This window comes from Marmota monax, unplaced genomic scaffold (genome assembly GCF_021218885.2).
Source record: "Marmota monax isolate L192 unplaced genomic scaffold, Marmota_monax_Labrador192_F-V1.1 WCK01_AAM20220418_F8-fsc00489, whole genome shotgun sequence".
Classification (NCBI taxonomy): domain Eukaryota; kingdom Metazoa; phylum Chordata; class Mammalia; order Rodentia; family Sciuridae; genus Marmota; species Marmota monax.
The window spans coordinates 346,751-354,700 of NW_026694574.1; positions in this window are offsets into that span (position 1 = coordinate 346,751).

The window sequence follows — 7,950 nt, forward strand, 5'->3', positions numbered from 1 at the left end:
AATTTAACATGTTTATGTGTAATGATGTTTCCATGCATTCAAAAGTAAGTTTTGTAATGTAAAATGATAATTTAAAAAAGAATTTTATTTATTTATTTATTTTTTGTGGTGATGGGGATTGAACCCATGGCCTTGCACATGTGAGAGAAGCATTGTACCTACTGAGCTATATCCCCAGCCCAATAATTTTATTTAAAGTTGCTGCCCCCCTCCCCTGACTCAGGCAATGGCAAGGCCCTACTGAGGTGGATGGTGCAAGGCGTCCATCCTCTGGAGGAGTGCAGTATGTTTCTGGGAATGGGCTGGTTTGTTTTTGTATTCCTTTAATAAGTATAGTTGCGACTTCTCATATGACCATTAAGTATGAAGGAAAAAACATGAATTTCCCAATTAATGCAACTATTTCTAAAGAATAGATCTGTTTGCTCTAAATGCAATGATTCAGCTGTGGAGCGTAAATTGTTAATGTCTAATGAAAAACTCCCTGTATTCCTGTCAAGGAAGTTTTTGAGAAACTAAATTAAAATCTAGAGAAGAAGAATTAATGTTAAGAAGACAGAATAGTACTTGGTACTGGGCAACTTGCTCTTGTTCCTGTGCACAATGGTTTGTGCTCTTACTCTTGTTTGATTAAAATTAATAACAAGTTAACCACTTGCTGTAACCATGGCACTGGTTCCAGTCAGTAAGTCAAAAAAGAATAGTCAAGGTATAGGTCAATAGTTGGGACATTTCTAACTATTATTAAAAGTTAACTAAACAGAAATAGCTCAAAGCAAAACGCGAACTGAAAGGAAAAATGCTTGCTTATGCATAAGCCAAGATACAATCTTCTATTCTAATTGTAGCTATGCAATATTTTGTTTCTTTGAATAATGATTCCTGTTTTGTAACCACAAAGTACTGTGAGCCTGCCAAAATGAAAAGTATATATGATCAACTTCACAAGAAAAGATTGGGATTCAGCACCTTCACTTTGGTGTCTGTGTTGTTTCTCCACCCCCCTTTCACCGACTCCTCACCATCCGTTCGTCTCCTGAGACCCCCTGTTCCAACATGGACTCCGACATAAAGTTATTAGTATTAGTCCTCAACATGACATTTTTTTATTGAGTGTCTGAAATCTTAAAACTATGACCACACCAACTGGTGAATTTAAGAATGTCAATTTGATGGGCAGAAGTTATGGGGGGTACAGGAAGTTCTGGACTATTTTTTTTTTTTTTTTTTTGCAGAGGGTGTTGGGGATTGAATCATGGGCACTTGATCACTATGCTACATCCACAGCCTTTTTTATTCTTTATTTGGAGACAGGGTCTCACTAAGTTAGAGACTCAATAAATTGCTGAGAGTGGCCTCAAATTTGTGATCCTCCCTCCTCAGCCTCCTGAGTTGCTAGGATTACAGGCCTTTGCCACCATGCCCAGATGGATTATTATTTCTTAAGTTGGCATTCTCTCCCCTTCCTGTGCACATAAATAACTATTAATGATGCAATCATCAATTTCAGAATAGTAGAAAATCCCTTATATTTGGAAAGGAATTCTTTCTTTCCTTGGAACACATCCTTTCTTTCCCTCTATACACCAAAGATATGTAATTGTTAAAAGACTGTCTGGACTGAAGAATCCTTGATGAAGTTTATAAAGAAAGTAAAAGTGATCTTTTCATCCTGCATCTATTTAAGTTTTATGATTCAAAATTTTATACAGCTTTGTAAAAGTTCAAGATTCTGAGGTCTATTTTGTTCTAGCAATTGAAGAGTGTGTTGAGTATCATAAAAGAGTTGAGTCTATTCAATTCCATGGTGAAGATTATTGTTCAAAAAGGGGTGTGACTTCAATTTTGGGTTAAAGTAAATGATCCAGATACTATTAAGTGAAGAAAAATAGGATGAATAAATTAGGTTTGGATCATCATATATATAATTTATTTGGATATTATGTTATTTCCTTCCTGGCAGTCTCCTGTTAGCTACATATTTATAATAGTTAAGAAGTTACTATGAAATGCTATATTTCAGATCTCTTCAGATGACAAAAACAGAAAGACTAAGATCCATGAATTTTTACTTAACTTGCTAGTGAAGCAGTAGTTCACTTTAATAAATATTGCTAGAGCACAGGTAGGAGACCAATGATATGCTTTGCCCTCACATTTTATACTTAATATAAGGTTATAAGTTCAGTCTAGTATATTATATCAGTTAATATAAAGTATATAGATAATACAGTATATGTAGGGAGAACTATGGACATTTTACCTTGACACTTGGCTGATGACCTGTACTATATAGTTCAGGTAGGAACACCTTGGGCTATGTTGTCCTGTTCATTTTCTGTAATGTAGTTTAACATTTCTTCAGTGGTACTAATCAAAATAAAGAATTCAATAAATTTATACATTTCTACAATTGTGTTGAAGTTTATAATTCCCAGGTCATAACATACAGATTGAGCTTAATATAATGCACTTTTGGTTTCTAAAATGAGTTGAGAATATATAATTTGCATTCTCTAAAGTCACAGCATGAGACTGTTTAAACTGCTGCTGGATGTTTATAGCTCCTTTTCTCCTAATACTCTCTGTAGTGCTTTAACTGAATGTGCTACATATTAAAATTCACATCTTTTATGCTGATGTTGTATTAATGCATCTTCTCAAGCTGAGCAGTCAATGCAAAAGCAAAAACAATGTGGACATATAAATCACTTTGCTTTCCCCATATTTTCCTTTTGCTGTAAATAGAAGGAGAATGATCTTCCTAATCCGATACAAGAACCACTCCATGACCTTGATCTTCCTATTACTCCTACTCCTGTTCCTCCTGTTATACAAAAATTCTTTTTATTTAGTCTGCATGGGACCACAATGCCCCATTGGAGAGGATCAGTGTTGTAAGGAAAACATATTTTAGATGTTTATTTAGTAGACAAAATGGACAGGACTTGGTATTTAGTTAATTAAGATTGGGATGCAGAGGGAGAATCTTGGATGATTTCCCAATTTATATCTTGAGTGAAAAGTAAAATGAAGCTTCAAGCATGGTGTGTATGGTATGTGTATGTGGGTAAGTATCTAGAAATGTTATAATATTGTGCAGGATAGCCCATGGCTTCACTATGCCTTATTTTTATCTGTGTAAATTGTTTCTTTATGAATCTCTTTCCTCATTTGTGTCATCTGTACCTTGCCAGCACCTTGACTGGTACAATAATTGCTACCAAAAATGGCCCCAGGAAACAGAACTTCAAATTAGAGGAACAGATTGCTCACATATTTGGGAAGTGCTAAGAAGAAATGGGATATAGATAATTCATGACAAGAAATGGCAGTATTATTACTCAAGTGATCACAGTTGTTAGCACGGGATAAAGCATATAAGCAGGTCAAAGTGTTGAGAACTCAAGTACTTGTGAAAGTTAGTTTCAATGACAAAAAGTGATTATAAATTGTTGGTATTACCTGGCTTCTTTTGATGGCCCAAAAAGTTTAGATACAATTAATAAAATATGTCACACATGGATAATCAGAAAGTTTAAGGAGCTATCTTGAATCTTTCAATATTCAAGGGCCACATGGAGTATGTCCAATGTTATTGAGAAGTTTCAGTGTTTTCATTCAAATACATTCACAATTCCTCTCACTGATGGAAAAGTATTGGTGGAGAAGGAGTGGAGTTTTAAAATCATAAGACAGGGACACTTGAGCAGTATGGATGAGACGAAGAAATTTAATATTCTCCCCATTTTTGGCCATCAATTTCCTCAAATATAATTCATGTAGAAAACTAAAAGGACACATTTCCTCTGATAAAAACCTTTTAATGACTGTATTTGCCTAGTGGATAATTGATCTTCATAAGCAACCTATGAATGCTGTCAGATCTAGAATGAATGAAGAGTACAAGAATTGTACCAAGAAAAGACAGCCTGTACCCTCAAAGAATTTCAGAGCTTCACAGTCTGTGTTGGTGAGACAGCAACAAGTATGTGTGGGAGTGGATTTGAAGGGATTAGAGCAAAGAGAGTAAAATATCAGATGTAACTGGGGTGATTCCATAGCCATGGATGCATTAACCCAGAATATGCTATTTAATATATTGGCTTACATATGTGAAAAAGGGATTAGCAACCCAAGGAGTTGGTTGATTGAAGCCTGGACTCATCAATAACCCAAATTCTATTAAGTGGAAATGCCTGAATGATGGTATCATTCTCCAAAGAAAGAAATCCAAAGGCTCAAAAATAAGAAATGTTAGAATGGATCTATTCAACCTCTTCTTATTATACTCCAAAAATAGATACTTGAGGATACTTCTTTCATTAAGGCAATAATAAATGTGATATTTAGAGGACACCAGCTTGGTAGCCTGGAATTTTGCAAAGTGGTTATAAACATAGTAATAATTAAAATTAAACTGATTATATGAAAAAGCTATAATAAAAACAATTTTTTCCTCAACTACATAACCATTTGAAACAGGAATTTCTTCATATACTACCAAAACATCATATTCCAACAGACTGAATACAGATTAATATATTGGATTGTCTCTTATTGAGCCTAACAATAAAGAGAGTTGCAAAAAGTGAATACTGCCATTTTTCTCACCACACATTTTTCATTTTGGAAAGTGTTATTTTCCATAAATTATATTATTTAAGTTAGCATGTTATTACTGATATTTAAGAAATAGTACAGAGTTTTAAAATTATATAGTTATAATTTATAATACAGTAATACCAGTTGTGTGCATGTGTGTATATGTCTGTGTCTGCATAAACGTTTTTCTCTATTTAATAAATCTGGAGGGATTTATTTATTTATTTGTTTGTTTGTTTATTTATTTATTTATATTTTAAGATCCTGAGATGAACTCAGGGCCCAGTCTATGCTAGGTACATGCTCTCTCAATGAACTATGTACCCAGCTCCTTTTATTTTTTTGTTTTGAAACTATCTCATTATTGTGTTCTGGTTGGCCTCAAACTTGTGATCCTCCTTCCTTTGTCTCCCAAGTAGCTGGGTGTACAGCATCACATCTGACTTCGAGTTTAAGAGGAGAAGTTCTGATGTTAAAAAGATGGAGAATCAATATTTAGCTCATTCTTCCACTAGATAGTAAATAACTTGCTGCCTTGGTTCTCTTGTTAAAGATCACCAGGAAGAGTGATTATAAGGGTACAATACTCCCCACCTAGAAAATACATCTCTTATCCCCCTTCTTTGCCTTATTTTATTAAAAAAATTACTAACAGATATGTATTTATTTCATCCATCTTCATGTGACTATATTAAATTCCTATATAGCAGGGTAACAGCATGCCACATTTACCACTGTGCCTGTAATATCTAGGAGAGATCTTATGTATGAAGTATTAATAAATACTTTTAACTGACTGGTTAAATGAATAAGTGAATTCATTTCAGTTATCAATTCCACAGAGCAACTTCTATAATTCCCTAATGAGTGAAAAGGAAGGATTCTGTAAGTTTTGTGCCAGGGACACAGTATGTTTTTCTAAAGGTTAAAAATATGGTTGTTATAAAATATTGAATAAATGCTTGTCAAAATGTGTTCAGCTTAACTAGCAGGAATCTTATTCAAAGGGATAAGAGTTTCATTGGCATTGGAAAAACATTACTGAGTAAGCTTGCCAGTTAGATACAAGATGGTTAATACCTTATAGACCAATAAAAGTATCATTTCTGGGGTTATATCATCTACTGAAACAAACTTCTGGAGAAAAATACAAAATTTAAACATGTAAAATAACTCCATTTAGGTCTTTAATTAACAGAAGATGATGGTTTAAATGGCAGTAGACTTATTAATTCTTATAGATAGTAAAATATTTCTTTGATTGATATGTTAATTAATGTTTTAATATGACATTGAAAGCATATGAAGCTCTTCCTTGAACCCCCAAATTAGAAAGATTTTGAGAAAGAACATCTGGTACAAATCTTTCAATGATTTTTTTGGGTTTAATAAACTCAAAAAGTTTATTTTTAAACTTTGGAAAAGCTAGTTTTCTCTGCCCGGTAAGATAAGTAAGACCCAAAGATTATTCCTAATAAAAAATGGCTGGTTTCACAGTGTTTGGACCTGTTTATTTATATCAGATACACTAAGAAGTGTTAATTAATATGAATCTCAGAAAACATTCAAGGTTGAGCAAATAAAGGTTACAAATTAACTTTTGTCTGGAAATTTAGAAGAAATATAGGATTGGATTTTTAAATTCCTCTTTGCTTTTTTTTTTTTTTGAGTCTAGAAAAACCAACAACCAAAGTCTTTTAACACAAGATTTATTTCAGTGCCTTTAAATTTAGGTGAATTCTTCTCTCTTCAAAATTTCTCAAATATTCTGAAATTCACAGCCTGACAGGAAGTGATTTTTCTTATCCCTGTGGCAGAAGGACCTTGTAAGTCATATAATAAGTCCCAGTCCAATTTGGTATGAGGAGTTGTGAATATTGGTTCTGCATGTGATGAGAAACACTCTTTATTGGAGAGCTCTAGAGATTTTTTAAATCATTTATAACATTGTATTATGATCTTTGTCAAATATAACTTGATACAAGGAAGGGTGAATTCTTACTCAAGTTATGCAATAAATGCATCACGACGAAGAATAACAAGACTCAGTGAAATCATCATTTCTGAATTCTGGGAGGTGAGAATCAGATATCATTTAAAAAATATATCCTTTCAGTTTGTAAAAGCACATTCCACTGCACTGAAGGTTAGAAAGAGATTTATAAGAAGGAAGAGGAAGTTTTCCTCAAAAACCAATCAGAAAACATATCTCTAGAAATAATGCCAATAGTATGCCCAAAGAAAAACCACAATTAAATAAGCCTCATTCAAGTATTTGATTCTATGTAACTAATTCCTGTTCCTCAGGATCTAATTTCTTGAAGCCCTTTGCTTCTGAGCTGAAATGATACAAGATGGTTAACACCTATTGACCAATAAAAGTATAGTTTCTGGGGTTATATCATCTACTGAAACAAACTTCTAGAGAAAAATACAAAATTTAACATGTAAAATTACTCAGTTTAGGTCTTTAAAATTAATAGAAGATGATGATTTAAATGGCAGGAGACTTAAAGGCATTGAAATAAATCTTGTGAAAAAAGGACATCATAGCTGAGTCATCCAGTGCAATCTGAAAGCTGTCTAAGCTGTGTCTGCTTAAACTTCAAAGCCTGTAACTATTGATCTAACTCTATACAGATTATCTGGTACAATCCTTTCAATGACTCAAATTGTGTTAGTAGTATATAGCAGACACTTAAAAAAAACATAAAGAAAAACTTATCAATTGTTAATAAGACTGAATGGAAGTGGTTAATTTATTAGAGCAATTAAAAATATGAGAATGAGGAATAGTCATTGAATGGAGAAACCATAACACCAGATTCCCACTTCTTGGTGCCACAAATAGAAAATACCTTTGCTGACTCTCTGAAAACCATGTTCTTCCACATACGATCCAAGTCTAAATGCCCAACGACACTCTATAACCTTTCTTTTTTGGGGGAGTGGGTGCCGGGGTTTGAACTTAGGGGCACTGAACCACTGAGCCACATCTCCAGACCTATTTTGTATTTTATTTAGAGATAGCATCTCACTGAGTTGCTTAGCACCTCGCCATTGCTTGAGGCTGACTTTGAATTCAATCCTCCTGTCTCAGCCTCTGGAGCAGCTGGGATTACAAGTGTGCACCATCACACCGGGCTATAACCTTTCTTTTTGATAAATTTCTGCTTCAACTCTACCTTACCATCCTGAACTGGCTATTGTCCCAACTGTTAAAACAGACTAGTATGCAAAACACCTAAAAATGGCAAGAAGGAAAACTTTAAAGACTTTAGTTATTTGATTTTAAAATTGCTACAAAGTTACAGTAATTAAAACATTGTGATAGTAACATAAAAA